At 37.5% G+C, this 27,696-nt stretch overlaps 1 protein-coding gene across 1 annotated transcript in view; it reads left to right on the top strand.

Annotated features, from left to right (window-relative positions):
• CDH2 (cadherin 2) overlaps positions 1–27,696 on the top strand; it is a 239,958-nt gene that overhangs the window by 38,865 nt on the left and 173,397 nt on the right. The window lies entirely within an intron of this gene.

The following is a 27,696-nucleotide window of genomic DNA, read 5'->3' as shown; positions in this document are numbered from 1 at the left end:
AATACCAGAGCAGAGAACTTTGAAATAAAATAGCCTCTTGGGTACTGAGTTTCTTTGGGGCAGAAGATCATTTTATTTTCACTTCTCTCTGATTGTGATTTATTAACACCTGATTATTTTGAAGCTAAATTAAAACAAAAGACATACTCTGATCCTTGCCTCATAACATGATATTTTGATGGATGAATGCTTAAATCAGTCTGTTTCCACGTTGAAGTGCTGTCTCATCTGCCTGGTTATCATAGACATCACAAAGGTTCCGTAAAACAAAAATGTGTAGGTTTTGCTTAGCTTATCATGCATCTTAGAATTAGCCACCTTTGTTGTTTTCTTCAAATTTGTAAATTATTATGTGGAATCCTAGGACATTTGCCATTTGTAAATAGTATTTAAATAGTGAAAATGTTGTTAGAACTCTGTTTAGCAATTCACATAGATAAAAGTTATCAGTGGAATCTGTTCAATCCTTGGTTTATTTTGCTTTGTTTGATTTTGTGGGATGATTCTCTATGGTGCTGAGGGACCTGACTATTTAGATCTCAGGGACCACCAGGACCACACCCAGTGGTACTTGGCAGTCAACAGTGCTAGACCTGGCAGTGTTGGCAGAGGGAATATTGTGCCAGGGATTCAACTTGGGGCATGCAAGGTGCATTGCTACCCTTTAAGCTAGCTATCTCCTGATCCCAGAATTGTTTGCATTTTCGAAATTTGCTTTTGAGAGTTATTTTTAAATGGAAAATTAATTTTTTTAGCTTCTACTCTTAAAAAGCTTGTTATAATTTGTTGGTTAGAAATAAACACATGGTCTGTAACTAGAGATCATTGATTTAAGATGAAATTTGTTAGCATGTTGAATAATTTTAAAACATGGAAGCCTGGTTTCTACTTATTAGATAGTGCCTCTGATAGAAGATATTGAGCATAACTGCTTGCCAGAGAACTTTTGGTATAATCTAGAAACAGGATTTTTCTGGAATTGTAAATGTGAAAGATGGAAAATACTTTTGACTTTGGGCTCTAGCCACACTGAGAAGTGTGTGATAGTGTCTGCTAGTATGTCTATAGATTTGATGTGCTCAGTTGTATTATTTTTATCTGTTAGCTTTCTTTAAAACCTTATTTTTTATGACACACCATTACTTTTTTCTTTATTATTCATAGTTTATGTTCTGGAACGTATTTATACGCAAGAATATGTTAAATGATACATAGGGTAACTAGAGTACAACCTATTTCTTAGTTAAAATCCATCCACCCAATCATTTATTTAAGGAAGAGAATTTGCTTGTTTTTTTTTTGGGTGAAGTAATAAAATTTCTTTTTACAAGAATAAAAAGAGTAAAAACTATCAAAATTTCTTTCTACAACTTTTATAACTGTCACCAGTTATATTTCCTTTGGAGAATAGTTACTCTAAAGATTTATATATTTTTGCTTTTTAGAGTTTTCAATGGAATGACAATCCAAATCTGTATCTGTACACTGAGTTTAATTTCCATGCCTTAATTATATTCATGAATTCTGTATGCTGCAATAAGTTCATTTACCAAATATACAATACTCAAAGGGCTCTATTGCTAGAGTGATAACTTTTGCCTTGGTTTTGTGACTTACAGTAAAGAAAGAAGCAATTGAACATATGTGATAGAAAAAGAGTTTTCTGTGGTATTTGCCTCATAGCAAGTTCTACCATATTAAAGTTTTTAGTGGGAAAGCCTGTTGAAATTTTAACTCCTGTCTCTTGACACTTTCTTTAATTTCTTGTTGATGACATTTGGAAAGAGAAAATCAAGAGTCCAACAATATATCTCGAAATGATTTCACTAAATTATAGAATGAACTCTGGCGCTTGAGACCTTGATCAAAACATCAACCTTTTGGTGTACGAATACCATAATGCTTTTAGTTTTTAAAGCAATACAGTATTTGTGAAGATAATGGAAAAAATATTAAGCACTAAAAATAGATAAAATGTTTTATTGGTAATTTTTGAGAAATCTGTGTAGAAGCATCAAATGCAAAATGTGAATTACAATTTGAACACATTTCTCTCTGCTCAATCCTCAACAACATGTTTTGCTGTTGTAATGAGTTTTAAAGAATGAAATGCACCAAGCTTCTTACGGTACTCCAGTTTCTCTCATTAAAGTCATAGAATGGACAACTATATTTTGTGACTAGCCTTTATATTTCATGTTATATCTTATTGAATATTTCCAATTCGAGGAAATGGTTTCTGTTGCATCTTATTTTAGCAACCCCAGATTTTGCCTCTATCTTTGAACTTACAGGTTGTTTTAAATTTCTCTCTCACATTTAGTGCTCCTATGGAGATTCCTCTCTTCCTTTTTAACTAATTGTTCTTTATGGATATTTTATTTGGGAGTTTATGTTTAAAAATAGGATTACTAGGCCAAAGAGAGTACAGTATATGACTGTTTTTTTTTTTCATTTTTGTAGGACTTTTTTTTTTTAATAGGGCTGAAAGTACGTTGGTTCTTTTCTAGATCCTTACTAATACTTAATTTTATGATGTTTTTTATGTTGCTATTTCCCTGCAGGTGACATACTTTCCTTTTGATCCTGTGGTGTTCTCTGTGTTTGCCTTTATACATTAGGATCAACTTTAATAAGTATGACAGTCATTTTTACCTTGGGTTTTTCTATTCTGTTTTAAAAGCATTTATTACCAACCCCCTCATTTTTCAGATAGTCAAATTGGAGCTCAGAGAGATTATAGGCTTTCCTCCATGATTATACAGCTCCTTAGATTGTTAGCTGCAAATCTGGAATTAGAACTCAGGTTTCCAGATTCCTAATGTACTTCTGATGATTACAAAGCATAATGTTATATTCCAGAGAAGAGTGAGAGCAAATATAGCTAACCTAAATGTCCAAGGGTCTTGTAGCCAATTTATCTTCAAGCGAGTCCTCTTTATTCCCCCACTTAACATCATGCGCTTTAGTTTATGTGTTACCAAACAAATACAGGAATTTGTGATCGTAAGGTAAATATTACCTATAATTAAAAATGATTTCCAATTGTTGTCACTGTTAGCATTCTTGCACATGTCTGTTTATAAGCAGAAACATTTAGGGACTGGAAGATAATAGTGTGTAATCTGTAACTTACACTCCATCAAACGAGAAAAAACTCTTGTGGTCACACATTACTTGAAAATAAAATAACTGCAATCATAAATTTTCATTCTGTCACCAGCAGTGTATCTGACACCATGAAATAACAACCACACTGTGACATTGCAGAAGGAAATTTGGACTGTGTTGAGTGTGGATGTCAAGAGTGATTTTATTGTGTGTTTTCACTGATGGTCTGCGTGCTTAGGCATTTCACTAAGTAAAGCCCTCCAACTTTGGTTAACGTAAATAGCAACCTGCAATTACCATGAATATTTTCAGTAATCCATTCATACTCACTAGCTCCGGGCATCTCATGATGATTATTTTCTACTAGATGGAATTTTATTTAGATTAGTTTGCTGCCTGATTGAGGCTTGTCCACATTAGCATACTTAGAGGAAGCTGCAGTATGGTATCTTCAAATGACAGTACTGAAATATTTTTATGAGTTTACTGAAACTATACAGCATCACTACTTTCTCAGTAACATGACAAATTCTATGTGATAAATGTTAATTATTTGGGAAGCTGTGCAAATTTTAAGCCGTTTTGTTGTTTTAGAGGTTAATTGGTTTTGCTTAAATTTACTTTTTTAATTTTGAAAAATAATTTTGCTAGTTAATGAATAAATATTGTAAGATAATTGAAAATAGCCTGTAAACATCTTGCTTATAAAGTCAGCAAGATCTTTACACTTTAACAACTTACAGTTGATTGTGGGAAATGGTGCTGAATTACTGAAATTGTTCTTTTTTATTATGGATTACCTAAAAAAAATGAAATACTTAGGTTCTGAGGGATGGAGAATTTGCGTGTGATTTTTTTTTTGTGTGTATGTATGGTTTATGAGTAAGTATTTTTGTTTTGGAGAGCAATTAAGTATATAATGGGATTATAGAAGCTAGAGTATTACATCCCTATTTTCATCCTATTATTTAGGATCAAATATATGGAATCATTGTGTATATTTTTATTACTCTAGATTTAGATTTAAATCTAAACTCTAGATTTAATGCAGCACAGAGAACTTAAAAGTGGCCATTTGGGTGGCCACTTTTATTTTCAAAGTCCTTTGGCAGTGATTCAAGGCCTTTAGTAATTTGGATTAACTGATGTCTGTTCCTTCACAATGTAGTACCCAGATCTGCATTCAAGAAATCAAGTCACTGTTTTATATCTGCCACACATGCAAATATATTTACAAACAATTGCAAAAAAAATGTTTTAATATCTGTCTCTTTAAAATCAGAGAGCCCTTTTCTCTATATCCCTTATGGATCTTAAAGAATAAACATAAAGTAAGGAGTAGAACGTGTATCTAGCAAATAAGTGAAGTGTACAATATATCAGACAAAAAAATGTGTAGAAAAATTAAGCAGAGGTAAATTTGAAAAACATGGTAATGCAACTTCAGTAGGCTCATTAGGGGAGATATTGTTGCATTGGTGCTGTTTGCATAAGAACTGATGTTGGAGATGATCTGGGAGTTCAGTATATCTGAGGGGCGGGGGGATATTCAATCCAGAGCACACAGCAAGTGCAGGGTCCAAGAGCAGGAATCTGGGTGAAATAGTAAAGGAGATGCAAGGAACTTATGGGACCATAGAGGAACGAGAGAGAAAAAGATGTCGCATGATGAGATCAGGATTGATGAACTCCTTTGTAGGGTGTTGCAGACCACCGCACAGACTTTAGTTTTGGAGCTATGTATAGTTTGAAACTACTGGAGGGCTTTCAGCAAAGGCAAAGCATGACCTGACTCACAAAATAGTATCATTCTGGTTGTTGGACTAAGAATAGACAAAGGAGAAAGAGGGGCGAAGGAGGGCAAGTGAGAAGGCTGGTCAGAATGTGCATGATGTAAGATGGTGGCTTGGACCAGGGAACAGCAGTGGAAGATGAAGCTGTTGGATTCCGCATATATTTTTTTAAAGGTTTTGAAGTGAAATTTATATGAAATGAAACCAGCCATTTTATTTTCCTTAGATTATTCGGTTTGGGTGCCATGTCCAACTGTGCTCAGGGCTTACTCCTGCCTTTATGCTCAGGGATTACTCTTGGCAGGCTCTGGGAACCATATGTTGTTCTGGGGGTTGAATTTATGCTAACTACATGCAAGGGAAGTGCCTTACCTACTGTACTGTAACTCTGACCCACATGAACATCTTTTATGGTATTTACAGGGATGTGTGCTGGAGTGATAGCACAGCAGTAGGGCATTTGACTTGGACTCCGCCCACCCGAGTTCGATTCCTCCACCCCTCTGGGAGAGCCCGGCGAGCTACTGAGAGTATCCTGCCCGCAGGACAGAGCCTGGCAAGCTACCCATGGCATATTCACTATGCCAAAAACAGTAATAACAAGTCTCACAGTGGAGACGTTACTGGTGCCTGCTTGAGCAAATCGATGAACAGCAGGAGGACAGTGCTACAGTACTACAGGGATATGTGATCAGAACCTCTGTCAGTTTCAAACCTATTCTACTTCAAAGTGAAACCTCTTGACCTACGAAGCAATTTTTCCTTCTTTCCTTCTTCCTCTGTACTCTTATTTTCATAAACCTGTTATATCTAAGTTCTTCACTTAGCAAAATATTTTGGATATTTATCCATATAGCAATATGTATCAATACATCATTGTATCAATGCATCATTTTGTGGGACAGAAATATAGGAATGCATATATACTCCATTATATACTTAATCATAAGTTTTTTACTGACTAGATGGACATTTTGGATGTTTTACTCTTTAGAGCACGGCAAGCTCCCGAGAGTATTCCAGAGCATGGAGGAGCCTGGCAAGCTCCCCATGGCATATTTGATATGCCAAACACAGTAACCCTTTGGACTTCTTTGTTTTGATATACATGTCAGTATAAACTTACTTTTTGAGTACCTTTCTGTAATTATGTTGTACATACGTATCAGTGTGGGATCCTGGGTTCATGTGGTAGTTTTGTGTTCAAGTTTTTGAGGAAGTGTTGAACTTTTCAGTGATAGTGGAACCATTTCATATTTTCACTAGCTGTTCACATGGGTTTTGTTATTTTTGCATCTCATCAACACTTCTTTTATTCAATTAGAGTCATCCTAGGCGATGTGGAATGGTGGTCCTCTGTGGGTTAGATTTCATTCCCCTAATGACTGGTCATATGAATACCTTTTAACATGTATAATTTGATACCTTCTTCGAAGATGTGTTTACTTATGTCAACCATTTTCAAATTTAAATTTTTCCTTGTTGCTTTTGATTTCTAAGAATTCTTTATACATTCTGGGTACTAGACCCTTACCAAATAGATGATTTATATTTATCTTCTCCCATTCTATAGGTGGGTTTTCACTTTCTTAATAACTTCTTTGATGCACAAAAGTTAAAATTTAGTGAAGTCAGATTTTTCTGTTTTTCTTTTGCTCTTTTGTTGCCTTATCTAGGAATCCATTGATTAAATTCAAGCTTATAGGGATTTATCTCTATGTTTTCTTCTAAGTGTTTTATAACTTTTGTTCGTAGATTTAATTCATTGACCCTTTTTGAGTTCATTGTTAAATGGTATGGGTCTTATTCTCTGAATATGTTCCCATGCAGAGAAGGTTTGATGATTAGGCAGATGATGCATAAAGAGAAGAGTTAAAGATGTTTGGCCGTGGGAAAGGATGTTAATAGTTGGGGCAGCACAGATTTGTGGCTTAAGTCCATGGAGATGAATAGCAGGGATATCAAGAAGACTTAGATATGACTTTGGAATTCATTGTAATGGCCAGGCTACAAATGAGGAGTCGACATATGTAAGAAGTAAGTAAATCTTTTTTACCATGCAAAATTGCTAAAGACCTGAGTATAATTAAATAAATTTTGTGTTAACTCAGCATTATGAAGTCAAGATGACAAAATGAATAAAAGTCAGTCCATGGGGCTGGAGTTATAGCACAGTGGATAGGGTGTTTGCCTTGCACGCGGCCGGCCTGGGTTCAATTCACAGCATCACATATGGTCCCCTGAGCAGGGCCAGGGGTAATTCCTGAGTGCATGAGCCAAGAGTAACAGCTGTGTGTTGCCAGGTGTGACCCAAAAACCAAAAAAATAAAAAATAAAATAAAAGTCAGCCCATTGGGAACTGAGAATTCACCATAATGATGCAATATGGAGGTGACTGAGAATTTATTATATTATTATTATACAATTTGAGTGCGTTCAACAGTAAGTTCAATGGGAGACTCCGGATGAAAAATAAGTTTTCTTTCAAAAGTAAGAGAAATGGGTCATCTATAGAGAGGGCTGTGCAATCAGTTGAGAGTATTTTCCCAAAGTGGGAGTAAGATGTTTTCATGGTATTAGCAAAACTCTGGTAGCCAGGGAAAAAGGGCTGATACAGAGAGGAGATCATTACTAGGACAATACCATGGAGTAGGCTCAAGAAATGAGATCAAGTAGAACTTAGGCCTCTGTTTACAAATGGTTCCCCAGATGTTTTAATGTACCTGCATTGGGGAACTACTCAATATATTTTGTTGAGTCACTCCTAACATGGTTTAAATTTCCTCATGTTAGCCTGATGATTTTATGTCAGCAGAAGGTTTTCTCATAGAAATGGCAGATAGAATAAAAATGAAAAGCCCTCGTGGTGTTGGATGATGTAAACAGCATTTTCCTTGCTGTAGAATCCTTGACAGATGGTTATCCAGTTTCTGCAAGAATACCAGTGCCGCTGCCTCCCCCCTCACCAGGCGGGGCACACTCCCTTACAGAGTCTGCTTCATCTTTGGAGAGCTCTCACTGTTAAAAAGCTATTTCTTAAAAAGTTTAGCTGAAGCATATGTTCCTAAATTTTTTACCCACTGATGTCTGTTTCATCTTTTGGCACCATACACAGCAAGTATATTCTCTAATGCTCTGAAATCATTCATTTCATCGTTTTTCATTCAACGAGAATGTTTGAGCATCTGTCATACGCCAGGCCTTTTTCAAGGAATAAGGCAACGGTGGTCAACAAGGCAGGCAAAATCCCTCCCGTAGGAACATATTTAGAGATCGTCAGATGCCTCAGCACAATCACCCGAGCTCCTTAAATCTTCTCAGCTCAACATCAAAGGACTCCTTCAGTGGTTCTGAACATTTGGCTTCATACAGAGGAAAGGAAGGCTCCCTCCTTAGTTGAACTTCAATCATCTGTGACTTGCCCACACTGCACAGGTCTTCTCTTTGCCTTTGATGTGAATGTGGCACTTCTTTCCAAGTCACCTTAAGGTGGAATTGGCATTGTTTACAACTGAATCATTCTGTTGGCTCCTGCTAAGATTGTGGTTAATGAAAACTCTTGGGTATTTTTCAGATGAACTGCTTGCCATCTTCCACTTGTAAAATTGATTTTTGAACTCAAATGTTGGACCTGTAATTTGATTTTTATTTTCTCCAAGGCATCAGCACTATCAGGAAGACCTCAGTGATGACTAGAATACATAATAGTAACAGGAATCAAGCTTAGACCTTACATAATTTCTCATTTGAACAAAGGAATACATGATCACATCTGTAAGTTTTAGGTAGTGTAAGAAACGGATGTTGAGCCTAATACGAATACATGCACACACACACATTCTTCTTAAATCATTGAGTTTCAGCTTATAGCAACTTTAGGACATATGTTAACACTATATTTCAACTTATGGCCTGGACTATTCTTAAAATAGAATGTCTTAATGTCAGGCAGGGGAGAAAAGACCTATTTCAGATATATGAATTTATAAATAGATGGGTAGTAAGATCCCTTAGTTCTGCTTCAGATTCCTACTCAAAATGAGTTTTCCTTCAAAAATTCAAGAATCAGATTTTATTCAGAGATAAAAGTGATCTCTTTCTGAGAATGGACAATGGACATATCTAATGAAACCTCTCTGTTTCAGAATCTGAATTTCAGATTGGACTTTAATGTCAGTTATGCCATTAGAAAGTTGAGAGTATCATGCCCGCAGGGCAGAGCCTAGCAAGCTACCTGTGGTGTAATTGATATGCCTAAAACAGTAACAATAAATCTCACAATGGAGACATTACTGGTGCCCGCTCAAGCGAATCAATGAACAACAGGAGGACAGTGCTACAGTGCTACAAGAGAATCAGGACTGACACCTTTATACTTTGATCTATGATTTTTTTCCTCTTTCAGTGTAGAGTAGGTTCCTTTTAAGGGTGTCTTGCTTTGTTGGTATTTTGGAAAAAATGATTTTGAGACATTTTTTCCCAATGGGAATAATCACATTTCTACAGTACACTGTGTCAGGAATGATATTAAGCTGTCCACAACTGAAGTCCTGCATCTTTAAACCAGGTCTGGCCTCGTAGGCCCCACTCGGAAAAAAACAGCTTTCCTTGTGAGAATGTGTCATTTCACTTCCTGTCAGGTATTTAGTGACATCAGGCAGTATCCTTTTGACATAGAATTGATCAGTTTTTAACTATACTTCCTTTTAAATTGACTATTACATCATTCTGCATGTGATTTGCTCTTTTCCATGCTTTTGAATTCCTCATATCTGTATTAACAAGTACAGGAATGAGCTCCTGTTTAACTTTCCTTTTATAGACGGGTACTCAGGTCTAAAAAAAGTTTTCAAACTCTCAGGGTTTTCAAGTCTTAGGGTGCTTGAGATTCAACCTGGTGGAACTTGTAATTCTAGAGATTCCCAGGACTCACCTACTCTTTTAAGATCTGGGTCACAAGAATATGCATTTTTGCATGTGTATTCCAGGGAACTCCTATAAGAGGTGTTTTTTCAGCCAACCTTGCAGAGGTGACTTTAGTATATACGTCTACAACAGAAACATGTCATATTCACATATATTCCCCTCTGTCTTTACTCAAACCCTGTTCGTTCAGATGAAGCTTTAAAGGTGGTAGTTTTGGTCTTGCTTGTTTGATATTAGAATCTGGTTAGATACAGAAGCCTATTTTGTCTTGATTGGATAGATATTTTGATTATTTAAAATAAATATTTATTGGACTGGAGCGATAGCACAGCGGGTAGTGCGTTTGCCTTGCACGCAGCCGACCTGGATTCAATTCCTCTGTCCCTCCCTCTCGGAGAGCCTGGCAAGCTACCGAGTATCCCTCCCTCACGACAGAGCCTGGCAAGCTACCCATGGCAGATTTCATATGCCAAAAACAGTAATAACAAGTCTCACAATGAAGACGTTACTGGTGCACGCTTGAGCAAATTGAAGAAATATTGATTAAGGCTGGGAGAAAGCTCATCAGACAGGAATGCAGCCTTTGAATGCAGGATCCCTCCGTTCACTCCCTGACACCATATAACTTTGGTTGACATCAGTGACACAATCCTGAGCACTGGAATGGGAGTGGGCCCTGTGCATCACCAAGTGTGGACCCCAAACACAAAATGAAAAATGATAATGGAAATTAACTAGTTTATAGATGAATGCTACACTAATTATTGGTCAGACTATATCTGCATTCAGTTTTATTACCTTTTTATTTACTTTTATACATATGAATATTTATTTCACAAAAAAATGTTAAGTAGTTAAATAAAGAAACCAGTAAGTTAAATCCTGAAGGCTATGCTCTCCTTTGCTCCTTTTATATTCTGATGTTGTGGTCTAAAGACTTCTAACGGGGAAGTATTTTCTTCTTACATTGGCAGTCTTCCTGAAGCATTTGATTTTTGAAGGTTTGTTGAATTATATTTACCAGCCTCCAAGAAGTGAATAGTTCGTTGTTCTTTGATTTTCATTTCAGAAGCTGACTTTAAAATAAATATTCTTAGACCAGCCGGGAGTTTTGGTTGAAGAACATGGATATGGAAATTCTTGGAACCTGGGGAGTATTTGTGTTTTCTACATCTATTCAACAAATATTTGTTTTCTGTTATGGGTAATAAAGTTACTGGCAGTGGCTTGGAAAATACAAGTGCCCAATTAATACTCATTGGTTGTAGAAGCAAGGAAAACAGTTATAATTTGTAGCAATCATTTAAATTATAAATTTTCCTTTCTAGAAATTCTATGTGGTTTAAAAGGCCAAAAGCAATGGTCCATTTACATGAACTGTTTAGATAAAAAACTCAGTATGTGTTCTCTTAATCCTTTATGAAATTAAACCCTGTAGATTTTCACATTAGACATATATGTAATTATTCCTTTGGTTTAGTCACTTAGTATTGCTGTGGCATGTTTATTGACATATCATCTAAGTCTATCAGCACAGAAGACATTTATTAAAGCTTCTTGTTGCATTTATATTGTAGGAAAATGATCCCTTATGGGATAATCTCATACGAACTATTCAAACTGATAAAGCCCCAATATGGTATTGTTTCTCCACTAGTGATTAGCGAATTAGTAACATAAATTCTCAACTGGATAAGTGTCTCTTTCTCAGAGGTTTAGTGGTTCTGTATTCAAATGTCCTACTTGTTTAACCCATCTCAAATAATCAGAACATTATCAGCTGGGCAACCATTTTAATAAACTAGGTGACAAAGAACAGCAGTAATTTTGTTGAATAGTAATCTGTGATGTCTGGTATACAAAAAATGGATATTTTAGCAATGCTACACTGAATTCTGCTTTCACATCAGTGTTTGGATACAACTGGTACTGAGGGTGATCACGGTAGTGGGGCTCAGGGACCTAGCAGTTATATGGTGAAGACAGGTTTTTTTTAAAAAAATTGATCAGTTGGTCTTCTGATTTAATGTGAGAGATGAGGGCTGAAGTGCAGCGTGGACCCTGCAATACTGGGCCTACCCCTGTCACCTTGGCAGGGCTAGAGATCTCCAGGGTGACACCTGGTAGTGCTTGGAGGTCCTTTCGACTGCACTGAGAGATACTGAGGAACCATGTGGTGCTCAGGGTCAGATCAGGGTTAGCCATATGCAAAGCCTAAACCCCTATACTTTCTTTCCAGCCCCACATTTTTGCTTTTCCAGAAATTGTCTGAATTGTTTTATTGCTGCCTCAAACTGTGAGACAAATAGAAAGCTGGGAGGTGCTTTTGTATCTTCACATACATGGAGGTGAGTTGAATTGCTGAGAATCATAATATTCATAAGTGGCTGAAGTTTCATGCCCTTGTACATAATCCTTTTCCTCTCTCATGAATGAGGTCAGTGGTCTTAGAAAGGGTCTTTTGAATGAAGCATTTCTTTTCCCTCCATCTCAAACCCTGCATGTCAGTACTTACTCATCTGGTGTTTTTAACTATAGGTTGCAGTCAAGACGCATGTTGATTCTCTCATTATGATAATTTTCAGGAGTTTGAAATGAGTCAGTTTTTCAGACTCATTTCTCTCCCTGTTTTTCTGGACCATGAGGTAGAGCACATTGAACTTAGGGACTAGTACATACTCTACCATATGAACTATATCCTTGGCTCTACCCTAAAAAAATATATGCCATGACTGTTTTCTTTTTCTTTCCTTCTTCCCTCTTGCATTCCTGTTACTGTTGTGATGACTGGTGGAGGCAAGGAGTGTCAGGCATATGCTTTGCTGTGTTGTCCCTGCAGTTGGCTGTTATGCCTTGGGAACTGTGCACTTGGCTGCAATGTCAAGATCCCATAGAACAGAATCTCCAGGAGCCCCATTGGCGCATGCGGATGACACTGAGATTGAACTTGTGGCCTCATGCTTCCAAAGCCATGAGTTGCCACTGAGCTATCCCCAGGAACTCTGCCATGAATTCTTTTCACCTGCCATTTAGAAATTTATTTTTATAGATGAAAAATGGAGGACACATAGAGTCCTCATGAACCTCTACTTTGCTATTATTCAATGACCCACAGTTAGTCAAATCAAATTTAGAGATGAATCGTCTTGTTTGTCTTGGAAGACTTACTAAATACAGCTCGAGGAGGAGAGTGCTGAAAATTAAAAGGCACATGAAAAAGCGGGATTGCAAGTTTCAATAATGATAATAGATCTTTTTTTATTTGTCAAGTTCAATTGTATTTTTTCTTAATAGAAATTCTTTGTGATATAAGTAAGGAAGTTTAGATGTTAGTAGTTCTTAGGTGATTTATCTTAGGCAATTGATTGTGGTAAGAGTTGACACAGATCTGTGGGATTCCTGTTCCTATGCTAGTCATACTAGTCCACGGTGTCTCCATAGGCTATGCGTAACACATTCAGGTATGTGAGGGATCTTATTTTTGAAGATTGGATAGAGAAGGAGAGAGAGATGGAATTATATGAGAGATCAGGTTGAGGTAAGAAAAAGTGTATTGACAAATACTCTCCCAAACTCTGGACTCAGGAAATCAAGTCCTTTATCCTCAAGTGCCAGGGTGAGTGACTGACTTGACTAATAAAGTGAAAATCACATAGAGCTGGGAAAGAGAATGCACAGTTATGGATTTTGGAGAGAACAGTATGGTTGAAGCCACCGTTATTATTATACTTTCTCATCTTATTTGAAACTAGCCTACTACAGGCACTGTGGGGCCACTGAAGCTAACTTTAAACACTATGAACAGTAGGTGACTGATGTTCCCTGTGGAATCGGTGTGGCTATGAGGATGTTATCCCTGACATCCCTTGCTTGGTTTCTCCCTGGGTATCTGCTTCTAGCTATGTCATGCAATTCAAGACTTTTGGAGAGGAGAGATCCTCTGGTTCCAGGAAGCGGCATCATAGTCCTGGTCATCTGACTATAGAAGAACTCTATGGACAATGAGGCCACATTTAAGGAAATTCTGCACTCTCTGAATTTCTATGACTTTTGTTCTTTCATTCCCACTCATGTTCCCTTCATGGATCTCTCCTTTCCTGGATGGGGGCAGGGAAACAAATAAGCTCAAGATGGGTATATCTGGATAGTATCATGTGGAGTGAAATGAGTGAGTCAGAGGGAGAGGCCCAGGCACAGAACAATCTCCCTTGTATGTGGGCTCTATGTTTAATTTATGCTTATATTCCCATAATATGCCATATAGGAGCATATTAAGGGAATAATTAATGTCTGAAGACAATAGAAATGAAGAACATGAGAACTTGTCCTTAGCAGGAAGCTTGCCACTGTGTGAGTGTATGAGTTTGGGGCAATAGTGGTGGGGTATAGGTCAGGGAAGGGATCACTATGATGATGACAGAGGGAAATTATTGCTCCGGGCCAGGGCCAGGTTGCTGAAAATAAAGTGATATGCATGATATCCTAAAGGTAATAGTATTCTAAAACACTGTGCCTAAAAGGGAGGGGGGAACCTGAAAAAATGTGCTTGCTATATAAGCAGGCTAGGTGTGGGAGGGAAACTAGGGACATTGGTGGAGGGGAGTGGATAATGGTGAAGGGATTGGTGTTGGAACACTGGTGCGGAAACTCAATCACGAACAACTCAGTATCTTTGTAATCCATGATTCAATACTTTTTAAAACAGTTCTCATAAGTCATGTACTTCCAGGCAGAATGGAAAGAAGGAAAGAAAAACCTGGCCTTTGATGCAATTACCGGAGAGCTGAATTAATGCAATACAGAGCTTCCTTATCGTTGGCCGGCTGGCCAGTGTAGTTGATAAGCCCTGTCCTGGTGCGAGGCAGCAGGAGTTGTCTATCACGAGCAGGGCATGGGTGCCCTCCTTGCTGATAGTGGGCCCAGAGATTCAGGGCTGCAAGAGCTGCTTGCTTTGGTTATGGCCAGAAAGGGAGAAAGCAAGTGAAGGGAGAAGCTCAGAGGCTGCATGCCTGTGCCAGCCAGAGTGAGGGCACAAGGAAGTGGTGCTGCTTGCAGACTGCCCCCCTCTACAGTGCCACCCCAATGTTGGTCTTTGGGGTTGGCAGTTAGGGCGACACTTGGTGATGCTTGGGCCACCATGTCAATAGACACCTCAACCCCTTACTATCTCTTCTGCCTTAAGCCATGGGTTTTGCTATGAACCCACGATGGTAGTCAGCTCTATGCAATGATGACTGAGCCACACACTTCCCCAGAACTCCAGTGCCCAGCATGGGGTCTGCCAAATCTTGGCTGTAATGCCAGGTTGATGTATGAATGAATTACGTATGAACAAAAGTTTGGTGATTTACTGAGATAAAAGGAAATGAGGGCAAGTAGGGCATTATTTATTGTAAGGAATAGTATGGAAATTAAGAGAGAAATGAAATGTTCAGTGCTTTAATGAAATTGAAATGCTGCCTTGTGCATTGGTAGAAAGTATTTGGGTAAAGGTAAGAGTGAAATCACACTGTTTTAGGTCACAAATGTGTGTGCACACACGCACACATACATACACATATACATACACATACACACTCACAGACACATTTCTTTTCTACTTTATCCTCCATTTTTTCCCTCTAAGGATACTAACTTTTTTATACATCTTTCTAAATATTTTATAAGAATGAATTATAAGAGAGAATAGGAAGAAATTATAAGGACTTTTTCTAGGTCAGCTGCTCACTGAAAATCACCACGGTAGTGATTGATGTGCTATGTGATGGTTCTATCAAAGTGCTCCTGTAACTTGCCTCCATATGAAGTAAGATGTTATCATGAAAAACCTACAGTGTGCTTGCAGAAGGGTCTTGCTATGATCATTTTTATTCCTGTGGCCTTGTTCTTACAAAGTCAGTATGTAAAAGTCATTCTGAGTGTTAACTTTTTAAAAAAATGAATTGAAAATTCACAGCCTGAGATTTTTTTTTCTCTAGTTCTTCCTTAGTTTGTTATGGGTGCTGTACCAGAGTACTTTAAGTTGGATGGCTTATAAGCAATAGAAATTGATTGTACTAGAAATTCCTAAGTTCAAGATCAAGACTCATGTTAATTCATAAAGACCTGCTTCCTAATCCATGGCCCTCTGAGTTCTTTTTGTATCCTCATATGTTGAAAGGGCACCAGTTGTTTATTGGAGAGCAGTAAGTCCATCTTGGAGGTTTTAGGAAACAATCACCTTCTACTGCTCTATTTCCAGATGCCAGGATATTAGGAAATAGGTTTCAGCATGTGAATTTGGAGAAGGTAGCTTATGCTTTATGAACCTGAATGAACCTGTATGATTCATAGTCAACGTTAGACATAAGTAGCACACAGAGATTCAGCCTATATACAGAAAACTGAAATTTTATTGTTATTTGGGGAAAAATAGATACTTAATGCTAAATCTGTGAAAGGAAAGAGAAAACCTAATGGAAGATTGTAGTTTTCAAAAATTGTAGAACTTAGAATATCTATTTGACCTTTTTTGTTTGCATTTAATTACCAAATTAGATGGTACTTATTTGTACAAAATGACCTTTGTTTCCTTTGATTTCTGGAAAGTTTTAGAAAATATTTCATTTTAGCTGAAGAAATGTTAAAAAAAAACCCTGTTTTTAGGGGTGGGGAGATACAGTACAAGAATAAGGCAAATCTACTGCATGTGTCCACTTTGTCTGTGACCCTGGTTTGATCCCTGCATCATAAATGGTCCCCTGAGCACTGATAGTGTCACTTTTAAGCACTCAGTCAGAAATAGTCCCTGAACACTGATGTGGGCCAAACATTACCCCGTTTTTTTTTTCTTTTAAGAACTGCTTTTTACAAAGAAAGATTCTGCTGAGTGCATTGATTATGATATGTATCTTCAATTCTAAAAATTTAAAGGACTCTTAAAGGGTTAATTATATTTACATCAGTTTTTGGATTTCAGTCTCCCAAGAAAATGCAATCCTTTTACTACTCAAAACTGCTTTAAAATATGGGTTATTGCTCTCACAGTTAAACTTCACTCTGGAAAGTCTTAGCATCCTTATAGTCCTTTGGGCCCCAGAGGAGGTAACATAATTTTAGCTTTCAGTCTTTGGGGACAGAGCCCAAATCCTCTCCTCCTGGGCTCCCTAAAGAGGCCTGTTATTCTCACATCTTGCTGCTCTGCGATGTTCAAGTCTTGCCGCTGCTCTCCATTTTCCAAGCCAATTAAGTCTGCCTTATAGACCCCGAGTAGATGGGGGATGATTACCTTACGGGTTTCCTACTTGCAGGGAGTGGCTACCTGGCTTTGAGAGCAGTAACTGTCAAGTGGTGTGACTGGTGAGCATTTTCAGAGGAATGGGTCCTATGGTTTGCACATACATATACCATGCTCACATTTTACAGGTGATGTCATCCATTTTTCATTCCAAATCTTTGTTTTCTGTGCTTTGAATAGCATGGTCTTTGCCCTGCTCTCTAGGCTGAAGCCTCCAGAATTACTTTTGTCTGTTCTCCAGCAGAAACAGACCTCTGATGTCTGGACATGGATAAGACATGGATAAGGACATGGATAAGACACGGACCAGTTTTATCTGTGTCTCTGGTCACTGCTAGTATTAACTCAATTACACGATGACCTTGATGCTATAATATGTAGTTCTTAAACACTGTGAACTACTTGTGAAAGATCTTATAGGAATTAGCATCTGTATGCCTCATAGTCAACATTAGGCATAAGTTCAATCATCTTTTATGTCTACTTCACAAGTGATAAGAGAGTTTTACTATTCTGCCAAGGAAATAGCAGATAAGGACAGAAAGTCATATCATTCCCAGCATCCTGCTTCTTGACATAAGACAAATGCAGTTATGTATTTCCTAAAAATAGGTAATAAGATGGGTATATAAATGATGGTGCTGACATAATAAAGCGTGCATTTTCCAGTTTTCATATATCTAATAACATCACATATTTTCCAAGACGTGATGATCAGAATATAATTGATGATCATCTCTTTTGCCAATCATAATCTGGAATTTCATTTAAAAATAAAGCTTTCCTGTTTTACTGTTTACATTACCAAAGACATCCAGACCTATTTATTTTTAGGATCGGAGAGCTAAGGGGCAAGGGCATTTTCCTTGAACGCTGCTGAGCCTGGGTCGATCCCAGGCACTGCATTTGGTTCCCTGAGCCCTGACCACAGAACTAGGAATAAACACAGAGTACTGCTGGGTGTGGCCCTTCAAACAATATATGTACATATTTTTTATAATTACCACAATTAAAACATTTGCTTAGATTTTAGCTAGAATTTTTATCTGCAAGTTTATGTTTTGATTTTAAATTCTATATCTCCGATGAAAAATATTAAGTATAAGTAAACTTTTTTCTAGAAAAAATAGCAATATTAGGAATATGTCCACTTTTGATGCAGACGTTTTAAAAGGCAAATGAGTAGTAATCATCAGTGGAGTAGCTGTTGATCTGATCATACAAAGGCAGTTCTCTGGACTGTTTGTTCACATATGGGACAAAAAATCACATAATGTATGATAAACCTACTTATTCTGAGACTATCAGAAAAATACCTCAAGTCTATATGTGACCATCTGATATCAGATTGTAGGTGTAACTTGATGCATCTGAAATTTGTATATAAATTTACTTTCAAATATAAGCAAACTAGCATTCAATATAGGCATCGGTACATCAGCTAGAACTGAATAGTTTGGCTACTGAAGTATTGAAGCAAAAGGGATTATGTTTTATGGCCTTCAGTGAAATTTGATCTCATTGATAATGGAGTTAATACTAGCCCCCATGCAGTTAGTTCCTTAATTTTTGACTGCCATTTAATCATATAAAACTAAACTTTGAATACTTTTGTCTGTGTCCTTTGATCACATCTTCTGGGACTTGGAATGATCCCCGGATGCTAGTCAGTTAGTCATCAATCATCCTTTTATCCTTTCATTTCTTATCTAAAATACTTGTCATCAAGCATTCTTTTAGAATTCTAAATAAAATGGTAACGGTTTGGCTTTGCCAAATACTTCACGTCCCTCAGCCTTGCCTAATATCTCCCTTTACTCTCTGCACATATAGCTCCACAACATACTGACCATACAGGCACTGACTTCATGTGCCCATATAAAATTAGAGAGGAAGTGTCATATGTTGTGTTTCTTTTTAACTCATCCATCTTCTAATGACTTTTGTGCTAAAATAGCCTTAAAGAGCTTGATAAATTAGGGAAACTCTCCTGCCATCCATAATAAACACTATTTTCTTTCAGATCTAATTGTAATCGAGTGGCGCATCATGTTTATCTTGGCATAGTTTCAGTAGCTTTACTGTAACTGGCCTTGGTGATATGTAAATAGTCCACTTTACTAATTTAAAAGTAGACTAAGCATTATTCATATAGTTGTAAGTAAAGCCTTAAATATATTTTGATTAAATTTATTTGATTGCTTCTTAGTATGAAGAAAGCATATTTTCTTCGCCTAACGACTAATAGCTGCTTCCCACACTTAGATTGTACTACATCACTATGGCTACCAGAATTTGAATTTGCTCTTCTTGAAGGTAGCATATAAATTCCAAAGCTCTTCAGAAGTTAAATTCATCAACTAAGTCAGTAGTTCCTCTTCAGGAGAAGTCCTGTAGATTTTCATGGAACTTCTCTCAGATTAAGTGGATGGATTGGAACATTGATTAATATGTCTTTGAGTACTTTATAATTTTGCCTCGTAGGCAGTGTTCAGGGTCCCCAGACCCAATTCTGGAGATACTCAGACAGCTGGGCCTGGGATTTCCATGTTTGAGCCCAAGAATTTGGTGCTGTTTCAGCCCAAGGTGACTGGGTGGCTTCAGGACCACACCCTGTCGTACTGGGGCGATTCATGTGGAGATAAAAACTAAACTACTGATTCTTGTACTAATCCCTAAGCCCTCTTTTATTATTCTCATTTTTTTTTATGGTGGGGGCACAGTCAGTGGTGTCAGGGTTTGCCCTGCCTCAGTGCTCAGGCTTCACTCCTGGTGAGGCTCAGGAGACTATAAATGGTGCCAAGTCCGGAACCCGGATCAGCCGTGTCCAAAGCAAATGCCTTACTGGTTCCTACGTCTCTAGCTCTCTGTTTTATTCTTTTAAATGGAAAAGATGATGTATTAGGCAGTGTAATCTTTATTTTAAAAATAATTCAATTCCTTTCCAAGCTATCTTCCATACTGTTATTAGAATTCTTTATGCCAAGCAGATATAAAAAGAAGTGACCTTTTGACAATCTCATTTTAGTGAAATGTTTCCTTGTGTTTCTCTAAGTGTAAACCATTACCCCTGTCATTCTCCAAACAAGTAAATGTTAGATTCTGCAGTTGATCAAAGACTCCATAGCTTTTCCTGTAAAAATACTATCGTTCAGGTACATTTTTATGTTTTTCAGTTTCCATACTATTTTCAGTTCAGAAGTAAAGAAAATGATGAAATCATCTGTATAAGTTTTACGCTGGTTTAGTATAAATTTATGTACATTGTAATCAGTAGCTGCAATCTTTAGGTCACAATACTTGGGATTTGTTCCTTCACTTTTCTTAGAATACTGAGTTTACATAATAGCTGTCATGAACTTGTGCACCTGCTAGGATAAGTTGATGAGTTAATTACTTTAGTGCCCAGCACAGTAAATGTGAAATGAAAACTCATTATGATAATTGAGGGTTTCTTTTTCTCTAAAACTTTTTCAACAAGCACATTTTCTGAAATCAGCTTTATTTGCATAGGGAATGTTTATGGATGCATCTTGGGTAGATGAACCTATTCTTCAAGTAAGTATTTGGATTCAGTTTCTTATTTGTCTCATATATCCCCAATCGAATCCTGACCCTCTTCCTAGGAATAAACTCAATTTAATACTTTCTTTGAAGAGTGGCGAGATTGTATAGCAGATAAGGTACTTGCCTTGCATATGGCTGACCTGGGTTCAACTCCCTGCGCCATCTTTAGAATTACTGTGTTTGCTATATTTTTGGTATTTAATGTATTTATTGATTAGAGGCCGATTATTTATTCTAGATACTTTATAAATGTTGATGAAATGTATCAGTCTGTGTATTTAAAAAGTACTTTTCTGACTTTCAAAGAAAGTAGAGTTCTCTTCTACTGCATACATAACATAAATGTTGATGTATATTTCTCTCCCCTGCTCCTTTTAATATCAATGTCTTAACTATGACTTTCTCCTGAAAATTGTACATACAGCTATTAAATTTAATTCTCAAGAGGTTTTACAACAATATGATAATTGTATCTGTTTTCAAATGATCATTTAAAAATTTTAGAAAGCAGCTCTGTGAAGAGGTAGTAGAGATTTCATAGTAGGAAACCCGAGAAGTATAATTGTTTGCTAAGATCCAGCACCACATAACCTGTACTTGCTACACAATTTGGATTGTGTACAAGTATCAGTTGAGTCTCTGAGCTGGATCTGCCTCCTGCCTCCAGTTCTGAACTGCAACCAATTTCTTTATTTCTGTGAATGAGTCATATACTGTAATCATTATTAGTCAGTGAGGTTGAAAGGACTTAAGAAATATCAGAAAGATTATGTAGTCACTTAATGCTAAACCATTGCCTCCCTCTATTTTAAATAGTAAAATGTTGGATAGTAATGGTAGAGTAGTAGTAATGAGTAAATATGGTAGTGGATCAGAGTACTTAGCCCTTTGACTTTGGAAGAGCCTTAAAAGGCTTTTGGAAATATTTAGTTGGCTTATGTTTAAACAGATATTCCCTATTAGGAGTGTTTTCCTCCAGCTACATTGTTCTTATTTGTTTTTAAAGCAAGAACTCCTGGTTCAGAGAGAGAATAAAGGAGTTGAGGCACTTGCCTTACATGCAGCTGACTCTGATTTGATCCCCAGCACTGCATAGCTCCTCATGTTCTGCCAGGTGTGACTGACTGTCTTCCTCCCCTCCCTCCACGCCCCCACCCCCAACAAAAACATCAAAAAGTCTTTCAAAGTGTAAAGATGGAAACTAATAAAATTCACTAATGGTTGTTTAGTCTCTGTTTTAGAAATCAGGAAAAAGGAACTTGGTTTTTCTTTTTCTAAGATTAAAGTCCTCTGTAAATTTGGGTAGCGCTATTTTATTGTATTATGATCAGTTTGTAGCGTATTTTGGCTTACTTTGGATGAAAATTGAGTTAGACTAAAGAAAATCATATCCTTCCAAATGAAAATGAGCAGATGTACAAAATGAACCTTAAAATTAAGCCTGGATTTACCCCTTCCTGCATGCATCATTTCACAGTTATATTGAAAGTGACAAGAGGAGGGAAAAGCTGTTGCATACTTAGAGTTAAAAAAAAAATTAGTACCGACATGTTTGGGAGGGAAGGTTGAAGGAGCAACTATATTAAGGAGACAAAATTGTCTTTCTGCTTAGAAATAAAAATTATCCCTCCTGTTAAAGACTTTTTACCTTTTACTCATGATTATGCCACTTTTTAAAACCAAGAAATCTTTAAATTTAGCACAAGTTTTTATCTTCCTCTCGGTTCTCGTAACTGAATGCTGTCTATTATTTTAATCGTGTTAATCTACTACTTAGTGTAAAATGCTGCTCTGTGGCTGCCCAAGAACAAAAGTGCTTTCTGTTCTTCCTTCTTGAGTGAACCAGTCCTCACATCGTGCTCAGTCCTGCAAACAGTTAGGGGTTTAATCCAAGCTGATCAATACATTCAGAACCCTTTATTTAGTGAGATCAATACAGTGTAATGAAGTCTATGTTCCACTTCCCTTCCAAGCGTCACTGCTGGGCTAGGAAGGTGCCTGTCTCTCTGTTCTGAAGCGCAATCAAAATTATGTTTGAATTTTTTTCCCTTATTGTTCAGGATGGGACAGTGCTTTTGAGACCCCCTTGCAAAGAGCTTAACAAAACTCCGGTGTCTGTCCCTAGACATGCACACTCTGTAATAATGATGAAAGAGTGAAGAAAGATCATGTGATTCAGCAGAGAAAAATTAAGTATCAGTGAAATACTGTTTCAGCTAATATCTCTGACTGAAGCACATGAAATGATAGCTGCTAAATGGTTTCAAATAAAAAAAAAATTCCTTTTAGGAAATTATGCCCACAGGTTAGCACTGCACTTCCGGAACTTTTGGAAAAAAACACAGTGGCAGAGAGGTGGTCTGTCTGCTATAATTTTTATATAGATAGATCTCTGCTGCATGAATAAAATAAATTGGAAATGTATTGTATTTTGCTTTAATTTTAAATATCTTGTTCAGCATTTCATCTTAGAGATACTTTTAAGCATTTTTCATCAAGTTTCAGAATAATTAGTTTAAATATATATTGATTCATATTTCAGTGTATCTGTGATATCTTTTTACTCACACTTGCATCAATACAGGAAATAGTGTAGGCCTGAAAATCAGTCCATTATAGAGAGTACTCAAATACAATTTGTTGCCTGGTTAACTCATCTTCATATTTTTGATCAAAATATTTCCTCATTGTTTTTTGCTGAAAATTGTCCTTGAAAAATATTCCTTTAAAAAAACATAAAGTTAGCTCTGTTAAGTAATATGAAGAATAATACATGAACTAATTAAATGGGAAAATTTCTATTTTTAGTGTTCATTTTACTGCATTTTGTATGGCCTTATACTTTTAGGTAGGAAACAAGACTTTTTATCCTAAGTTCTAAAAGAGCGAGTGTGTTTAAGAAAGTTTGGAGAAGATTGGGACCAGAAAGATAATACAGGGTTTAAGTTGGTTGTCCTGCATGTGACTGATGGGATCCAGTCCCTGAACACAATCAGTAGTGAGTGATCCCTGAGTATTGAACCAAAAGTAAGTCCTGAGCACAGTGGGTATGGTTAAATGCCCTGTGTCTCAGTCCCCACTTGCCCTAAACATGTGGAGAAATTATTTTTAAATGTTGATTTAAACATGTAATGACTCCAGGATGAAAGACAGCAATCTTCACACACTTTCCTCTAAAGAAACTTTATTGGACCATTTTTACTGGATTATTCAAAACAAGCAATTCAAAATTAATTTTTTGGTTCTGCTTTGGGGGCACGGTTTGGTATTTGGAGTGGAAACATCCAAATATGGTGGTGGGAAGGTGTAATAGTGGGACTGGTGTTTGAATATTAACTGTAATGAATGATTGTGAACAACTTTATACAAAATTAATTAGATTGAAAAAATATATTTCTCAGCGTTTTATAATTAGAAGTATTGATGCTGTTTTTAAATAGTCTTTTTTTTATGAGCCATTTTTTTGGGAGAGCAGAATTCTAGAGTTGGAAGGGTTTATTTCAGATGGTCTGTGATATTCCAATTCCCATAATGCATTCATTAGAAATAAGATGGCCTCGCTAACAATTTATGCTGACTTTGTTAATAGAATGAAACTCGATTGTTTCAATACTCCAGTCATAAAAAGTTGTATAGAGATGAGTAGGCAAAAATCTACTTGGAAAAAGACAGCACCTTTGAGTATCTGGTTTGCACAAATATTACAGAGCAAAAAAAAATAGAAATATGGGGCAGTGAAGACAGGGTGCCAGTCTTGCAGGTGCCCAAACCTGGTTTGATCCCTGTTTATGTCAGGAGTGTCCCTGAGCACACAGGTGGGAGTAAACCCTGAGCAGTGCTAGATGTGGCCTCAAAACAAACCCAAACCAGATAGAAATCCTTTTGTTTCCTGTCATCTTCTTGAGAAGTAGTGAGGTGAGCCTCAGTAGTGGAAATATTCAGAGCTCCTTGGGGAAGTGATTCTTTCTTGAGGTGGAGATTAGAATAGGTTTCCTGAACCCTTGGCATTTGAGCTCTGACTGAACAGACATGGATGAGATGAAAGCAGCTGTGATTTTCTGCTTGGCCTTTGTTGATGGTGGGGTACCAGAGAGAGAAAGGAGTTCAGTACTTTCAAGGCTTACGTGTCAGTAGTGAGAAGATTGCTGGTCCTTTTCATTGGCATAAGGAAGTCTTGAGAGCAGGCCTCATTTCAAGAGTGAAAAGGGAAGAAGATCCTCCTTTTCTAGAACGTTTAGTTCTAGCTCTGCAATCCCTCCCCTACTTCAGCTGTGCACCTTTGCACATATTACCGTGCTCCTTTCCATCTCTCCCCGCCCACTCTCCCTTACTCATGTCATTGCTTGTGATCTTTTACAAAATCTGGGTCAAGTGTGAAGCCTCGTGCACAACCACGGGGAAGGGTGCTCTCAGCCTCCCAGTTGAGCCTCTTCTGGCTTATCTCACCGCCCTGAGTGTGGCTGTGTTTTATGGCGCAGTCACGACCAAGCTTTATTTGCTTGCTCACCATAGTCAAATCCCAGGCACGCAGTCAGCACTCTGTGTATGTGTAGATTTCGTTAGGATTTATGAAAGAGGATAAAGATTTCTGACTGCTGGAAATATAAGGAAATCCAGCAATTGTGGCTTGAACCAACTTGGAGGTTAGAGCTGGTGCTTTGAATCTAGAGAAGGACTAAAACATGGAACTCAAGTATGGAGCTAAAGGAGGCTGAGGTGGTGGTGGGGGGGAGAGAATTCAGTACCACATAAATCCAGGACAAAGAAAATCTCAAGAATGAAGGAGTGACCAAGGAGTTGAAATACCACAGGGAGGGCCAAGAAAAATGAGGCATAATGAAAAGGTTGCATTTGGTGAATGGGAAGTCTTTGAGGCCCTTGAGACGGGTTTAAATAGAGTGGTTAGGAAAATGCAAGTTTCTTTAAGAAAACATTCCTATGTTTTCACATGTCATTTATAATGATGTGCTGGACAATTGGGTTTATTTAGGTGTGTTCTATTGACCCCTTACTCCTGAATAACTGGCAGCCTAAGGATTTCTTGTAGTTGAATTTTAGTTGATTGAGAGCTGGCTGTTGGGTAAAACATATTCTAAATAGTGGTCCCTTTTGTGAAACCCCTTATGTGAAAATACAGAATAACATTTGTGTTTGACTGTGGTTTCCATGGATTGCTTTATTTGTCTTTGGCTTGCAATGAGCCAGTTAGCTGTACACCATCACAGTGCCTCTGGGTCGAGTGAGATCTCTTGAATAAAAGTTACACTGGTGACCAGTGGAAAAAAAAGGCTGAAGTCCTCGCCAAATGATATAATTTTTAAACTATGAAAGTTTTATCGAAATATAGTGTTATTGAAAGAAATAAGAACCAGAAAACTTCTTGGTAGTATGGGTAATATCTGTTTCTTGAAGTAACCCACATGTATTAAAGTATGAATATGTCCTCAGTGCTCAAACTCATAGACCACAGGATGAGGGTGATGAGGTTGAAGAACTTCCATAGATTTTCTGTCTGATTTGAAGATAATCATGACTTTCTTTTACATCTGTCTTTTTGATTATAGTACTTCTCTTTAATTATAGCCATGTCTACTAAATACATACAGGCCTTCCATATCCTATTGGATGGAATGTCAGTATTTGTTGTGTGCAGGTATATATTTGATACTAATGACTGCAACAGCAAAATGTTTTAGAGAAACCTCAGTGATATCCAGATATATGTAAATATAAATAATACAGCTTAATTTGTATAATACATGAATATTTGCACCCTATGTTCTCTCCTTTCTATTATTGAACATTTTGTAATTTTTGCTTAGAGTATCAGCTAGTTATTTGCTTGGGGGCAGCATTGAGGGATTCTCAGAGACTGCTCCTGAGGATTACTCCTGGAGTAATGTGCGTGGGGATAACTCCTGGCGATACTCAGGGGTCCTTGTGCTACTGGGACTCAATCCCAGAGCTCCAGCACAGAGAGAGCTCTGACCTTTTGAGTGTCTCTTCAGCTTTTAAGTAGTCATTTTTAAAGCATCCAAATCCAAAAGAATGCAGCAGGGAGATGTAGTTTAACAATACCATGGGGGAAGAGCAGAGAGGAAGGAAATTGATTAAGGCACTTTCCTTGCATGCATTGGACCCCAGTTCCATATTTGGCATCTTGCATATTCCCCTGATCACTGCCAGGATTGATCCCTGAGCATAGCAGATTGATCCTTGAGCAAGTTATAACCCCACATCATCTCAAATAAATATTTGGGGCTTGTTGGGGTAGACAGGGACAATATAAGGATTAAAGCACTTGCTTTGAGTGCCCTTGGCCACCCAGAAATCCTCCCCACTGCATGGTCACTCATACACCTCAGTAAGCAGTCTCCAAGCCAAAGCCAGGAATGGTCCTGGGGTGTCACTGGGTATGGTCCCAAGTCCCCAAGTCTCTCTCTCTCTGTCTCTATCTCTGTCTCTCTGTCTCTCTGTCTCTGTCTCTGTCTCTCTCTCTCTCTCTCTCTCTCTCTCTCTCTCTCTCACACACACACACACACACAGACTCCAAATCTCATGGGCCTTTCACAGTCTATGTTAAAGTTATGAAGACCTGCACATGTATACACATATATGATACCATGTGAGACACACATATATGTATGTATTGTTTCAGTCTTTGCGTGTGTGAAGAAAGAGATGGGATCTCATTGAAGGAGGGAGGGCGAAGAGAAGGAGAGAAGAGGATTTAATCAAAATATTTAGGAATAATGAAAACCTATGGGTTCTATTCAGTTCAGTTATGAATTAAATAAGATACAAATTTGACTGTGGGAAACAGGAGCTAGAAATAACTTAAGCAAGAAGGATGTTTATTTCTTCCACATATAACCGTTTGTAAACTGGCATTTAGGTAAGGCTGATGGCTTTGCTCCACGATGTCAACTCAAGATTCAGGCTCCTTCTTAGACATTTTATTCTTCCCAGACTTTTGCCCTCATTTTCAGGTTCCAGAATGTCTAGCAGTCAGGCTCCCTGACC

The sequence above is a fragment of the Sorex araneus genome, chromosome 2 (genome assembly GCF_027595985.1).
Source record: "Sorex araneus isolate mSorAra2 chromosome 2, mSorAra2.pri, whole genome shotgun sequence".
Lineage (NCBI taxonomy): Eukaryota > Metazoa > Chordata > Mammalia > Eulipotyphla > Soricidae > Sorex > Sorex araneus.
This window is presented reverse-complemented; position numbering and strand designations above follow the sequence as displayed.